The 16198-nt window shown below is 46.1% G+C and overlaps 1 protein-coding gene across 1 annotated transcript in view; it reads left to right on the forward strand.

Annotated features, from left to right (window-relative positions):
• Positions 1 to 8129: 8129 nt before the first annotated feature.
• The window catches only part of LOC142579714 (putative peptidyl-tRNA hydrolase 2), a 109233-nt gene continuing 101164 nt past the window's right edge, over positions 8130 to 16198 (forward strand). Inside the window, exon 1 of the mRNA XM_075690204.1 lies at positions 8130 to 8151. The gene's annotated coding sequence lies outside the window, so the exon portion shown is untranslated. The remainder of the gene's footprint in view (positions 8152 to 16198) is intronic.

Raw genomic sequence — 16198 nt, forward strand, 5'->3', positions numbered from 1 at the left:
TTCTAAACCAATTTCTGCCCTGCCAAAATGAGAATCTCGTGCTTACAATGTGACTACTTCAAGATCGGCAACGCCTACGTAAAGAAATGTAACTCATTTGGTACGGAGCACACTGCATGTCGAGCGAGCACTAAACGATCCGTAAAAATTAATTTCGGGTTCCGCGAACGTGAACGGTAGCAATGAAGTTCACCTTACACTTGCCCGCGACAGGCACCCGGAAATGGCACTGTAATTGTGGCGCGGTAGTTGCGCCACGTCTTCACGTCGCCTCCGTTATGCTTGCCGCCGTGTTTGCCGCAACGGTTAACGACATTGCGCCCACCTTCGTATCACAACCTGTTTCCAGCGGATCCCGTCGCAAATCCTGAAGCACGACCGCCACAATCACCAGCGCAGCGGCAGCGACGACTTCAGGTCGAACACTCTCGATGATAGCGGCACCATGGCCTGAGGCATATTGTTTGTTGAGGACTCGCGCAGTATCTACCACATAAATAACATTAGCGTGGTAACGCTGAAGGTGCGGATACCGTTCGACCCCACTCCACAGTTATGATTTCGAACCATCATGTGGTCTGGCAGGCATCTAGACTGCCAGAAAGTCATACCAGCTGTTGGTGTGACCTGGCCCCGCTGCTTATTCGTGCAATAACTATAGTTCTGAAGGATCACCCGTACAAGTAGAGATGTGAATGGTCACCGTGTTTCATGATGTAAAGCACTGCCCCTTCTCCGCTATCCGCTATGCCTTGAATTTCAGCGTTGCGGGAAAGGAGAGACACAAAATGCAAATACGTGAAAAACACATTTATCCCGAACAACAACTCTTATACAAAACAAACAAATAGCGAAGTAAGCTCCCGCACCATAAATCCTATACACATAAGAGAAATTCGTGAATCGAGACATATGCGTAAAGAACTAACTACCCTCGGCTATTTATTGTTCTTCCGTTCGAATAAAAAAGTAACAAGGAGTCACGAGAAATCATTCGTTCTGACCGTCACCACCCGTGTCGAATTTCGGCCCAACATGGCATATGGCGTTGGCCTGTGTGGTTCTGGCGCGGCGTGGGCGTCGACCTCCGTTGCGAGCGACGGGGTCGTAGTCGGCTTCCCAGACCCTCGTGGCATAGGACCCAGTCTGGGCCAGTGGTGCCTTGTGCCGCTGACGTGGCTAGGCGATTGTCTCCGTGGCACGTGACAGTGGCCGGTTACGGCAGCGTGGGGCTGGACCCGGGCCGTGGAGCAATGCCACGGCGACGTCGTCAGGGCTGAGGAACTGTCAGCGGCCAACTCAATCCTCTCCGGTCCGTGACCCTCGAAGCTGCCGCTTCCCGTCTCCAGAGCACAGCTGGAAGTGCGTTTGCCCTGCTGCTCGTCCACGTCAAAACTCTGCAGCCTTTATCTCATTTTTACAGCGAAGCTGTCTATTGGTAGGGTTCAGTGCATTTTTGTTCTGCGTATGCAAAAACTCAGGTCCCGAATTTGTTGCGAAACCGTTTGATTCTATCCAAAAGCTTATACGTATCATCCCTTGTGCATCCATTTTGAGTACATTAGTTATCAATAGGCACCATATTCAAGATCAGTAGACACTCAGGTAGATAATAAAGGTTTCACAAAGATGTCTACGTTCACGTCGCCCTCTCCCAGTCGACGTTCCAAGAGCTTGCGTATCTAGTTTCTTTTTCTTCCGCTATGCCGTGGTAGCCATCCCGTCAAACGTCACGCCTCTCTAGATAGTTTCCTCCGGCTCCTCGGGGCAGTGGTTCCGCCGTGAATATATATTTATGTATATTTAAAATATTATCTATTTATATATATGCATGTATATATTTAAAAACCTAGAAAGGCAGGTTTCCCTTTCTGCATTTTTAAATTCACTCGTCTTCTGTCTTTGTAATGGGGACGCCGCGTATAGACCAACCTCCCGAGGACCAACACGTCTACGAAAAGCGACGGCAGGAACAGAGACAAGAATTCCACTCGAATGACCACCGATGAAGACATCAAATATGTGTGCGCACCTTACGTCACGATGATAACCGATCAATAGAGAGCTTTAGTATAGCGTAAAATCCTTGCGTTAGCGTTAGCGTGCGACGCAACGCTAACGCAAAAAAAGACTGCACTGCGCGGCACAAGGTAGTGTTTTAGAATAGCGGAACGGAGAAAAGCGTTAACGTTAACGCAAACAAATACAGCGCCATCTAGATGTAAAAACACAAAGTACTGGAAAGCCAAATCCACACGAAATGTCGAGCTTATCCAATGCTGAATCCGCAAGTGTGTCCCTAAGTCAAGCTTATCGAAAGCCACAGTCGCTGCGTTAATTACGCATGTAGGTGTTTGGTTTGAGCGTTGTTTTGTTGAGAGTCGCGAAACACACCGATTAATCTTGGCATGCCGCGATCGAGTGTTCTGTGGGACCCATATTACGTGTCCTCTTTAAGTTGGGATGACATAGACGCCCTCATGCTTCGGGAATGAGAGCGACCGCGCAGGTTATACGTGTCCTCAAGATCCACTCAACGTCGAAGCTATACCGGAGGGGACGTTTCGCCGGCAATTTCGCTTCCAGAAAGTGGATTTCCCACTTCTTACCAATTTTTTGCAACGGACGCCCACCTTGACGTCCATCCGAATGGGTTCAAGGCGAAAACCTGCTTCACGAGGTTCATATCGTCGTCGTTGGTAAAGCGCACACGCATTGTGACCACAGCACCGACCACACTACTGTGTTTTTCCGCGGAAAACATGACATGCATCGGCTTCACATGCGGCTTTACACCAAGCGAACGAGCGAAATACACTTGGGCGCCATCTCGAGGCGGATACAGCAAACATGAGCAAACATTAGCAAACCCTCTAGTTAAGCCTACTGCCCGGCTAATCGAGGACGTATATCGCAAACAACGCCCATTTGTCACCTGTGCGCCGCTGCCGAAGCATCATCACACAAATCTAAGGCAAACACGAGCATTAGTGGGGAAGGATAGAGCCTAGCAGTGCAGGCAGACGACTCGATAGATCCGAAGCGGGCTGCTCTCACTTCGACTGGCGCCGCCATCTTGCCGTACGTAAGGCTCCCCTTGCGTGCGGCAAGGGGAGCAAGGGGAGCTGAAAATAGCGTACGTACGTAAGAGCTCCAGCAGCGTTTACGTATAGCGCATGCGCAATGTGGTGCACGCAACGCTAACGCTAACGCTAACTCTTTGCGTTTGCTGCTTTACGCTATACTAAAACTGTATATATAAATGAGTTCGTACCTTTGTTCAAAATTCGGTGTCATCTCTGTGACGTGTGATGAACAGCTTCGCTTGTCATCCATCTTGTCTTGTCTCCCAAACACTGCCGTATACCCACTATGGGGGATTGACCAAGAAGCAGGCGGTATCACATCACATGGGAGTGCAATACGAATAAGGAATTCCACAAAATAGAAAATCCAAGTGCGGTGCAGTGGAAGAGCATGCTCTCCAGCGGCGACCATAGCCTCTAACGGAAGCTGGTGGATCATGCCCGACGAGCAGCCACGCTCAGTGGTGCCCTGGAATAGGGGCGCGAACCATGCAGACCGGAGATCGTCATCAACCAAAAGAAGATCAAGACATCCGGCCCGACCGCTGAATTACCCTTTCTAGAGTAATGGTATGCTATGGTATTCCTTATGCGATGGCGCACACCCACTGAGGGGGATTGGCCAAGATTTGGATGAAATTAGGCTATCTTTATTAAAAACTGATAATGGTAGAGCTAACTGGAGGAAATGAACTAAAATAAAATGTTTAAGAATTCAAGACAATCTCTTTGTAGCAATTATAAAATCCTCCACGGTTGAGCAAATATCCCTGTGGCACTGTCCAAGAGAGGAGGCTCCTAGAGAAAGGATATTTATACTTGAAAAGCTCAAACCACGCTGTGTAAATCTTGATTCTAGATTTTTTTCTTAAAGAAGTGAAACTGCGGCAGAACATGAAAAAATGATCTATTGTTTCATCTTCTCCACAGACTGGGCACAGAGGGGAGGGCACCAGACCAGCCCTGTGACGATAGAAGTTTAATTTTGGTATTCGACAGCGTAATCGGGTAAAGATGAGATAAAGTTTACTTTCTCCTCCTCCTCCTCCTCCTCCTCCTCCTCCTCCCCGTATGTTTAGAAATAAAGCAAAACTAGATTTGAATAGTAGAGCGTGGGACTAAGGAAATATAATTTAGAAGTTTAATGAAGATATTGTTAAGAGTTATGATAAAATAAGTTAACATAAAGAAATGAAATAATAGAAATGATTGATTATTTTACAAATTCAGCAAGGTACTCTTTTTGTCCCCTGCAATAAAACTGTCGATGGCAAGAAAAGCCTTCCCGTGGCTGGATCCCAGTGAAGCCGCCCCGGAGGAAAGAATGGTTGGCGAGGCTAGCGATAGCCCAACATTGCTAAATGGGCTTCCTAAGAGTTTCCTTTGTTCGAGAAAATCGGCGGCACGGGAGAAAGTAGTGTTGGATAGATTCAGATGCACTGCAAGAAGAATGTAGAGGGGACATAGCGAGACCAGACCTGTGTAAGTAAATATTTAGAGCGGTATACGACATCACAATTTTGTAAAGCAAACTTCCAGTTGCCTTGAAGGACACCAATTATTATGACATGGGAGGAAAAGATGGTGGAATTCAGAAGACGGTGTTAGAAGCGATATCGCAGAATATTGCGATACAAAGAAACGATGTCGGCAAAACAGATACGATAGGGCCATTGAGGGATGCTCGTGCGAGTGAAACAGCCATTTCGTTCAAGTGCAGCCCACGATGTCCCGGTACCCAAAGAAAACATACTTTCTGTAAGTACGAAGGCACCATCTAATGAAAATGTTCGTTGAATTTTTGAATTTGAAGCTGCTGTAAGTGCTGTGCAAACAGACAGCGAGTCGCTCACAATAACAGCTAATGGGTAGTTTTAGGGAAGCTTTCGTAATGCTAATATAATCGCTAATAATTCTGTCTGAAACATGGGTGCGAAGCCGGGAAGGCCAAGAGAGTAAGACCGTTGAAGAGATACAGAGAAGATCGCCACTCCTGTCTTCTCATTGAACACAGAAGCGTCAGTAGCTATTACATTTATTTATTTATTTATTTATTTATTTATTTATTTATTTATTTATTTATTTATTTATTTATTAAGTACCTGGATCGCCTTGGAAGGCATTACAGCAGGGCGGTACATACATATCTACATCAATTGACGCTCATTCCAACACACAAAGCGCGGTAAAACTTTTCATTAGATTGTATACCAACCATATTTGACGGGAGAACATTCCACTCCCTCGTGGTCCCATAAAAACATTCATAACGCAAGGTGTCACCTTTAAAAAGAAATTCATGGAGTTTCAAGGCATGGTCTCTTCTACGTGAAATATACCATGGTATTGTAATATATTTGTCCCTGTCAATGCCTATTTTAGATTAGTAAACACTGTGAAAAAATTTGAGTCTGAGGCCCTTTCTTCTCTCCTTTAGATCTTGCCAATGAAGTCTACGCTTGCCTTCAGTAATACTGAGGTTTTTATCGTAATTTCCAAGAACGAATCGAACCGCCCTATTCTGAATTTTTTCAAGTAAATTGACTAACTGACGCGTACAAGTATCCCAACAAATATAAGCGTACTCAAGTAACGAACGTGCGTGAGTAAAATACAGCCGTTATTTCAATTTACTAGGTAATTGGCCAAAATTTCGACGGAGGAAGCCCAACTTTCGCGCCGCCTTCCTTCTTACCTCCTGTACATGCCTGTTCCACCTTAAGTCCGAGGTAAACGAAATTCCCAAGTATTTACATTCCGTAAGCCTGCTTAGAGTAACGCTATTTAATTTGTACTCGTATGTCTTGTATGAATGTTTCCTTGTAAAGGTGATGTTTAAACATTTTGAAACGTTAAGTGACATTTCCCATTTCGCACACCAAGTTGAAAGTTTATCTAAATTACTCTGAAGTGCATAAAAATCACAATCACTATCAATAACCCTATATACTACGCAGTCGTCTTCAAACATCCTGAAAGATGACGTAGTACCACTAGTGAGATCATTTACATATAATAAAAATAAGAGGGGCCCCAAGACAGAGCCTTGGGGTACTCCAGAGGTGCCATTCAGAACCACAGACTGTTGTCTACATGAAAGGTATTCGGATATCCATGCAATTACCTTTTTGTGCAACTTGTAGGCGTGTAATTTGCTAATAAGTAGGTCATGAGCCACAAAGTCAAATGCTTTACGAAAATCTAGAAAGATGCAATCAATTATCTGCCTTTTGTCTATTGCTTGGGCCAAATCGTGAGTGAATTCTACAAGCTGCGTAGTACAAGAAAAACCTTGCCGAAATCCATGTTGGTTTGCATTTAATAGATTATATTTAACGAGATGTGACATAATAAAACTATATATAACGTGTTCCATTATTTTACATGTGATACTTGTCAAAGACACTGGCCTGTAGTTCTCAATGCAGTTTTTTAGGCCCACTTTTGTATACAGGCACAACATTTTCCACTTTCCAGTTGGTAAGTATGGCACCCATGTCTAAACATTTTTGGAAAAGACGGCATAAATACAGGCATAACGATTCACAACAACTACTAAGCATTGACGCTGCCATATCGTCTGGTCCATTCGCATTTCTGGAAGAAACATTTCCTAATAGCTAGCGTACACCTTCCAAAGCAAACTCAACTTCGGGCATTTTTTCATTGCATAGCGAAAAATCGAGACTTACAACCCGAAACTGGCGATTACTAAATGCGGAAGAAAAATAACTACCAATTCTTTTTCAAGGTTTTGTTGTTATTCGTTGTTTTTAGAGCGCAGCTCTTTGGCGTCCGTTCCTGGGTTTCGCGTCGTCGTCGTCGTCGGCCTCGTAACCAGCTCCGCCCCCCTTTCATCCCCCCAGCGCTAGCTGCGACCGACTGATACCGCTGGATGCCGCTGACGCCGCTAGAGAGTCAAGATAACGTGACTGCATAGAACACCGTCGCCGCCATGCAGAAAGAGGAGGAAAGGGTCCCCCCCCCCTGTTCTTGTGTGGCGGATAGGGTGCTCTTCAGTTGCCGACGCGCCGGTTATTCGTTGTCCCTGAAACCAACTCCGCAGCTGGGGTTGACTCACTATCGGCGTCAGCGGCATCAGTCAGTCGCTGCTATCTCTTCCCTCCTCCCTTTATCGTGTTGTCCGCTTGCTGCGCGCGCTTCTGCCCCCATCGTTTGCCGCTGGGTGTACACGCCGCCCCCCTCCCCCCTCTTCCTGCGAGTCTCCGGTTGTCAAAGCGCCGGCTCGAACTTAATTCCTTTCTTCGCTCCTCCTCCAATGCAACCCCTGTGCGGTGGCAATCAGAGAGCCAGATCGGTGGCGGCGGATCTGTATATGTGCACCGCCCGAGCCGAAATTGCCGCTGCCGTTCGCCCTGTGCGGTGGCAATCAGAGAGCCAGATCGGTGGCGGCTTGACATAAAGACAAACAGCAATTTCCTAACACTTATGCGGGAGAACATCCCGTTCCTCTCGCTCGTAACGCGTCCCACGGCTGTGACAACTTCGCGAGGCACTTGTATACATCTCGTCTTTGAGAATCAAGCATTGGTGTACCAAGTCGAACATATATCAGTCTATTTCTCCGACCACAAAGCTTCCTTCATGACTGTCAAGAACTGTTAGTGGAGTCTTTGTTAAAGGAATACGTGTGAAAAAAAAAATTCTGTGATAGCGCATACATGTGTTGCTCGATTTCTTTGCCTCAATCTATCGAAAAGGTGAAACAGCTTATTTGCTGCGCTCAAACTTCGCATTAGGAAGTAACATAATCGTCGGTAATTTTTTTCTTTACTTATTTTTCACTCCTGTCCTTCTTTCTGGTTTTAATGTATGCGTGCGCGAGCACTGAGACCTCCTGGCTGTTCCTGAGCACGGTAAGTAATTGATTCATTGAGTGATTATTATCTCTTTTTCAGCATGGAGCCGAGTAATGACACCTGTATTTTGTGCTCTCGGCCTTTTTTCGGCAAACAGCAATTCCTTCGCTGTGTTTCTTGCGAAAAACATGCACACGCGCAGTGTATTGCGTGGCCGGACAACGACCTCGAGCTGCTGAAGTTGGGTGAGCAGGCATTCACCTGTAACTTGTGCCAGAAGGCCGACATTTCTGGGGCTAGGCCTAGCGGCGTCAACACGCTAGCCTCCCCGTCGGTGGCCTCGTCTTCCGACAGTCGTTGACCTGACCACTCTTCGCGGCCTTCTCCTTCAGGCGCTTGAGGGAATATCCTATCTAAGTGATGCAGCGGCGCAGCTGCGGAATGATAACGCACGGTTGCCCAGGGAAAGCGCGTAGGCATTCGCGCATCAAGTCGAAGCTATGGGAGCTCTTAGAGCCGAGGTGCGCGTTCTACGAAACAAGCCTGCCAAAGAGCGCAAGCCGTCATCGCCCACTTCTACTGCGGCGCCGGCACACCCGTCCGAGGCCAACGACGTATGCAGCAGGTGCGGACGGCTTCGCCGATGAGCGCTGGCCATCTGCCGCGCTTACATATTGCAATGGATCGGCCTGCTGCACCGAACGCTCCCGCTGTTGACCAGCTTATGTGCCTACCTGCTTCAGAGGAGCTGTCACCTGCCAGTCAGTCAATGTTGAAGCGAAAATCAACACTGAGTGCTGGCTGCTGTGACACTGCTGGGATTGTTGCTGCTTCTCGTTCTGTGCGCCCTGGGGCTATTTTTGTGACAGTTTGTGCCTGGCATCCATCCCATACAGCTTGCCGCCCATCTATCAGCGCAGTTGGTGCAAAGTACCCTGTCTTGCACTCGACTAAAAAACGAAGTACAATTCCTACGCGTCATTTCATGCGTCTGTTAATAAGGGCTATGAGCGTCTAAGGGATCCTTCACTGTGTCCGCGCCCTTGGTTCTACAAGCCCTTCGTAGGTGAACTTTACGATACTACGATACTCAAAACTGTTCATCAAGAAGAAAAGAAGCATCATTGATGTAAGACTTCTCTATCCGAATGTTACTGGATTACGCACAAAGGTGAACAAATTTTTCTCCAACGTCATTTCATTTTGTTTCTCCATCATTGCCTTAACAGAGACCTGGTTGTGTCCTGAAATACCACCTAGCTCATACTTACCGCCCACTTATCAAGTTTTCCGATGAGACCGCGATCCTTCTTCACCAAAATCAAAGGGCGGTGGGATCCTGATTGTGATCAATGAATCATTCCGATCTGTTCGACACCCTGGTTTAGAATGTGCAACGCAATGTCTCTGGACGGATATTTTGGGCGCTGGTAGTAATAGACTATTAGTAGGGAATTTCTATGTTGCGCCTGATATGAATATTGAGATGTACATGGCTATTCTAGCCACTATTGAAAATGTTAAAGCAGCCCATGCTAACTACAAAATATTCATAATTCGTGATTTTAATATGCCTGACATTTACTGGCAAACGGGTGCAATTTCAGCCCATTCTTTTTATTTATCTGCCAAGTGCAACTCGTTACTCGATCTTATATCTTTTACATATTTGCGCCAATTCAACAATATTCTGACCTCTTGTAGCAATGCGCTAGACCTACGCATTAGTAACGCAGAAGCTGTGAATGTGACCTGTGGCGACTTTCCTCTTCTTAAGCCCCGGATAAATAACATCCCCGGCTTCACATTTCATTACAATTCGTGATACCTAGAAGCAGGAGATTAAAGGATACAGCAGCACGTACCTCGGTCGTTTAATTTCTCAAGCGGAAAATACGTGGGTCATTACCACTTAACTTTATTATGCGGGCTGGTACGCAGTAGTAGAACTAAGATCCGTTAATGACCAAGTCACGCCATTCGTGAACATAATTCATGATGGAATGAAGAACGTTATACTACTAAAAGGTACTAAACACTCTAAATTTCCCCACTGATTTTCTGTTTATAACTTTGAAGATAAAAGACCATGCTAACAGGAAGGTACATCGTAGAAATCAGGAACACTGGCAAATAGATTATAAATTGTACAGGGCACTCTGTAAACGTTTTCACAAACGTGATCCTTCCATCTATATAGCGCATGTAAAAGATATAGTACTACTAAAAATTTAAAGTCTTTTTGGAGACACGTTTGTGAACAGTCATCCAACAATACGAAACAAGATATCTCTCAACTTAGTGGCGACAACCAACCTATTCCCGATGTCGCGGGTGCCTTCGTCCTACACTCCGGGTCTGTGTAAAGGTGAAGGGTACCGTGACGGAGTTAGTGAGCTTTCCAATCACCGTTCCCTGGATTCAAGTCTATCGGTCTCACAGGAACTTGTCTTTAAGAGCATCAAACGCTTAAAACGGTCTTTTTTGTGTGGTCCCGATGACATTCCACCTGCTTTGATTAAGACGTACGGTTTCCGGCTTGTTCCAGTGCTTACTTGTATGTTTAATTTTGCTTTAAAGACGAACACATTCCCAAAGGCTTGGAAAACAGCGCCAGTCGTTCTCGTCTTTAAGTCATGGGTAAAAACTGCTGCGAGTAACTACAGGCCTATTTCTCTCCTATACGCAGCATCTAAATTATTCGAGGATCAACTTGGCACTCAATAATGTCCTCCTCTATTGAAAATACTATCATTCCTCAGCAGCATGAATTCATATCGGGATGCTCCACAACTACCAACTTCCTTAGCGTCATGATGCATGCTTCTCAAGCAGTGTATAAGAAAGGACAGCTGGATGACGTTTACGTTGACCTCAGTAAGGCCTTTGATGTCGTATGCCACAAAATACTCCTTCAAAAGTTGACGCAACTTGACCTGCACCACTCTGTCACAGCGCCGATAAGCAGCTACCTACGCAACCGGTACTGCTACGCTAGCGTAAATGGTGAGTTCTGATAACTTTGGGTGGTTACAAGTGGAGTTCCTCAAGGGTGTGTTCCTGGGCCCTCTTCTTTTCTCGCTGTTTATTAACGACGTTTCGGCAGTCATTCAAAACTCTTCAATTTTGTTATATGCTGAGCTGATGACGCGAAACTTTTCAAAGCGGTAAAAAATCTTAGTGATTGCGCCTTTCTTAAGAAGGAAATTGCAAATTTTGCGTCATGATAAATGTATCAAAAACCAAAGTTGTAGGCTTCACGCGGAAACAGGACCTTATTTCCATATAGCGTTAAAGGCGTTCTCCTGCCAACAGCTCAGGGAACGAAGGACCTTAGAGTGTACTTAAATCGCTCTGAATTTCTCGACCCACGCTCAACAGACGAGGCAGCGCACACTTCCAACGCTCGGAACAGTATGTCGGGCGACGAGAGACTTCAAGCAAACAGGGCCATTTGTAACTTTATATAAGAGTGTACGCCTTCCAGTTCTTTAGTAGGCCTCCATGGTTTGGGGCGGCCCTTGTAGGTCAAATTATGAACTTCTAGAAAACGGGCATAAAAGGTTCACATCTATATTTCACCGCAGGGGCACCTGCGTCAGCGGGCGTTTGGTGTGCTGCGACAACACGTACCCTAGCACACGAGGGTTGGACCCTCGCCCATCTAACCGTGCGCGGCTTAGACCTGTCCGGGGAAAAGGCGATCCTGGAGGTTGAGCCAATGCCGGGTGTTTGGACTTTTACGGCCCCTCGGCGGCGGCAACACACCCCTTTGTCATCGCCTTCACGCAGACGGCGCCCCCGGACTGACCCAGCCGGGGGAAATCGGCAGTTGCTTTTTCCTCCTTTTTTTCTCTCTAGACTTTGCATCTTTCTTATCTCCTACTCATTTCTTTAGCACTTCCACTCGTCCTGGCAGCAAGGCTTAGCCTTGTGTGAGCAGCCAACCTAGGTTATATCATATTCGGTTATAGTCGTAGCGTACAGCTGGCGTTTGCAGGCCCTGATTTTACAGGCCCTGCAGCGTCACCCTGTACTGCTCCATGGTGGGTGGCTGGTGCTACTGCAGAAAAATACACTCTCACTTATGGCTAGTTCCTTCCCCCTACTACCTGATCGCTACCTGAAGAGGGGGCGCACCGAAGAAATCTTTGACTTTTTTGGACGCCAGAAAGAAACCTTCCCTCGATTTCATGTCATCCACTCTGAAATACAAAAAAAAACAAGCAAGAACGATCTCACCTTTTGTTGTTTCGAAATCCCCAACTCAGGCATTTGGACCAGGCTATAAAGCATCAAAGATGGCTAGCGGCGATCTCCTGTGGAATTCCGCAACAAAAAGCAACGCGAGAAACAGCATAACTTAGTATTGTTTGGAGATGTCCCAGTGACATTGAACCTGCACCGCACGATGAACACCACCCGTGGTCTAGTTTCTGATGATGATCTGATGGACCTTACGGACGTTGAACTATTAGAAGGCTGGAGCGATCAAAACGTAATCAATGTTAAGAGAATTCTGCTAAGGCGCGATGGAAAAGAGATTAAAACAAAACATCTAATTCTTATCTTTGGTTTAAGTGTGCTCCCTGAGAGTATTGAGACAGGATATGTGAAGGCCCAGGTCAGACCATATGTCCCAAACCCGCTGAGATGTTTTAAATGCCATCCATTTGGCCACAGCTCACAGAACTGCCGCGGCCGCCAAACTTGTGCAACATGCAGTGCTAATGAGCACTCCGCTGAATCATGTAAGAACTCTCCCCACTGTGTGAACTGTGATGGGGAGCACGCCGCGTACTCGCGGTCGTGCCCATCATGGAAAAAAGGAAAATAAATTGCCACAATAAAAGTAAAAGAAAACATCTCATTCAAGGAAGCACGCAGGCGGGCGTCCTACCTTCCTAAAGTCAGCTTTGCCGAAGTGGCGCGTCAGGAGGCCGCGCCACAACGGCCCCCGGCGCCTTTGCGGCCCACACTGAGTGAGACGGCAGTGACGCCATGTGTCCCCTTGGTGGCTGCAGCCAGCGCTGCTCTGCCGTCCCAGAATGGCCCATCGATCTTCGGGCTGGTAGCCTCAAGGGTATCGCCCAACGTGCCGAGGCATTCACGTCAAACACCGCGCTCGGTAGAGCGCGTGTCCAGCGCCACGCAAGAGGCGATGGACACAACAACCAGCCAGATGGCGCCACCAGCGCCTACGAAGTAGCGAGCCTCTCTCGACCGCTCAAAAAAAAAAAAAAAACTCGCGACACGGCGCCTCCAAAGGGCCCATGAGCTAATCCTCGTCTCTTAAACACACAGCACACAAGCCATTTTTTATAATGGAGACACAAATACTGCAATGACGTACCAGGACTTCTACATGACCTCAACGACATTAAAGAACTCCTGCATGAATATAGTCCAAAGGTGCTGTGTGTTCAAGAAACACACCTCAAACATACACAAACCAATTTTCTCCGACAGTACTCTATTTTTCGTAAAGACCGCGATGACACTGTCGTGTCGTCCGGGGGTGTAGCTATTATAGTTGACAAAGTGTTGCCTGCCGGAAAATAAAACTCCGTACGCCCCTAGAGGCAGTTGGTGTCCGAGGGGTTTTGTTTAGAATGCTAGTCACTATTAGCTCTATATACATTTCTCCGAATTACCAACTTCACAAAACAGTTTCAAAACTATATAGATAAACTTCCGGCGCCCTACATAGTTGTCGGCGACTTAAATGCACATTACACATTGTGGGAAGACTCTGGATACGATGCGAAAGGTCGCCTAATTGAACACTTCCTCTCTTCCTCAGGAGCATGTCTAATTAATAAGAAAGAGTCAACGCACTACAGTGTGGCACATAACACGTACTCATCCATAGACTTAAGTATAGTATCGAGTACACTAATACCGTATCTTTATTGGATTGTTCCGAAGAACTCCTTTGGGAGCGACCTCTTTCCAATTATTTTAAACCTAACGAAACAGGATGGATGCTCGCCACATTTTCCGCGATGCAACATTAACTCAGCCAACTGGGAACTGTTCAGAGAGCTGACGTATTTAGGCGGAGATAACATTGCTGGTTTTAATGTAGACGACGCTGTGGCATATCTAACAGGTTTTAATATTGACGCTGCAACTAAATGTATCAAGCAAACTAACGGACTGGCAAATAAACGTCGCATCCCATGGTGGAACGACAAATTTCGGAAAGCACGACAAAATCAAAATAAAGCATGGAGATTGCTTCGAAATTGTCCAACCACCGAAAACCTTATTAATTTCAAACAAGTCAAGTCACAAGGCCGGAGAACACGTCGACGTGCAAAGAGAGAAAGTCGGGATAGGTACTTACATCTCTAGCATAAATTCGTACACTGATGAAACAAGAGCATGGAATAGGGTAAATAAGTTAATAGGTCGAGAGTCACATTCCCTTCCGTTAGTACGTAGCCAAGGTGATAGCCTGGAAAATCAGGACGATTCTCTAGGCGAACACTTTCAATACATCTCAAGTACATCGCACTATACAGAAACATTTCTAAGACTCAAAGAACGCGAAGAGCGGCATCCCCTAAACCGAAAAGGGTCATCGAGCGATGCTTACAATTGCCCGTTTACTTTGGTGGAGCTTAAGGCGTCTCTCGCTTCTTGCAACACCTCAGCGCCAGGTGGCCATCGTATCATATACGAAATGATTAGGCACCTACACCCTGGAACACTGGAAGCACTCATAGTCTCTTTTCAATACCATGTGGGCGGAGGGGTATATTCTAGCGTCCTGGAAAGAAACTACAGTCATCCCTGTACTTAAAAAAGGGAAATACCCGGCCTTAGCCAGCAGCTACAGGCCAATAGCGTCTGTGCAATGTTTTTTTGAAAAAATGTTAAACCGGCGCCTAATCAGCTTTCTAGAGAGTAGCAACAAACTATACCCCCTTCAATGTGGTTTCCGAGAGGGAAGGTCGACAATAGACCGCCTTGTCCGCATTCAGGCAACAATTAGAGATGCATTCATTTATAAGCAGCTTTTACTTTCAGTATTCCTAGACCTAGAAAAAGTGTACGACAGGACATGGCGATTCGTGATCCTCCGCGATCTTTCCGCGATGGGCGTCAGTGGGAACATGTTAAACACAACTGAAAGCTATCTGTGTAACCGCACTTTTCGCGTAAATGTTGGTAATGCTTTATCTATATCATTCACTCAAGAAACTGGTGTTCAGCAAGGGGGCGTACTTAGTTGCACACTATTTATTGCTAAAATGAACAGCCTGCATACAGTCGTTCCACGGGCAATGTTTTATTCCGTTTATGTTGTTGATGTACAAGTAAGTTTCAAATCATGCAATACTGCTATGTGTGAACGACAAGTGCAGCTTGGGATAAACAAATTATCTAAATGTGCGGATGAGAACGGCTTCAAAATAAACACCCAAAAAAGTACCTGCGTACTCTTCTCAAACAAGAGAGGGGTAGCACCACTGCCTAGTATTACGATCAACTCTCTGTGAGCAGCCAATATAAACTCCTGGGAATTACTTTAGACTCAAAGGTCACGTTTATTCCCCATATTCAAAATCTAAAAATAACATGTACGGAAACAATGAACCTTCTAAAGCTTCTGTCACACACTACATGGGGTAGTGATCGAAAGTGCCTTCTGAACTTATATAACAGTCTTGTCCACTCCCGCCTTGATTACGGAGCGATAATTTATAATTCTGCAACACCACGGGCATTAAAAACCCTAGACCCCGTCCACCATCTGGGTATCCGTCTCGCGACCGGTGCTTTCAGGATAATTCCAATCCAGAGTCTCTATGTAGAGCCAAATCAGTGGTCACTTCATCTGCAGTGGTCATATAGCAGTTTTGCATATTTTCTGAGAGTACAAGCGAACACTGAACATCCTTGTTGTTCTATCATAAACGATATCACCGCTGCTACGCTCTTCCATAGCAGACCTGCAGTGGCGAAGCCGTTTGCTTTGCGTGTGAGGAACCGCATTGAGGAAATGGGTATTCCACTTCTTGAACATTGTCCTATGACTCAAGCGAAACTGTTACCGCCATGACAGTGGCAGCTCATAGACTGTGATATGTCGGTTGTAGATGTCACGCAACATGCACCAGAGGCACATATTAAAATGAATTTTTTAGAACTCTAGTATAAGGAATCTTGCACTCAGATTTACACGGACTCTTCCAAGTCAGATGCAGGGGTTTCTTACGCAGCCATGGGCCCATCTTTTTCAGAATCCGGCGCACTGCACCCAGAAACTAGTATAATTACGGC

Source organism: Dermacentor variabilis, chromosome 4 (genome assembly GCF_050947875.1).
Source record: "Dermacentor variabilis isolate Ectoservices chromosome 4, ASM5094787v1, whole genome shotgun sequence".
Classification (NCBI taxonomy): domain Eukaryota; kingdom Metazoa; phylum Arthropoda; class Arachnida; order Ixodida; family Ixodidae; genus Dermacentor; species Dermacentor variabilis.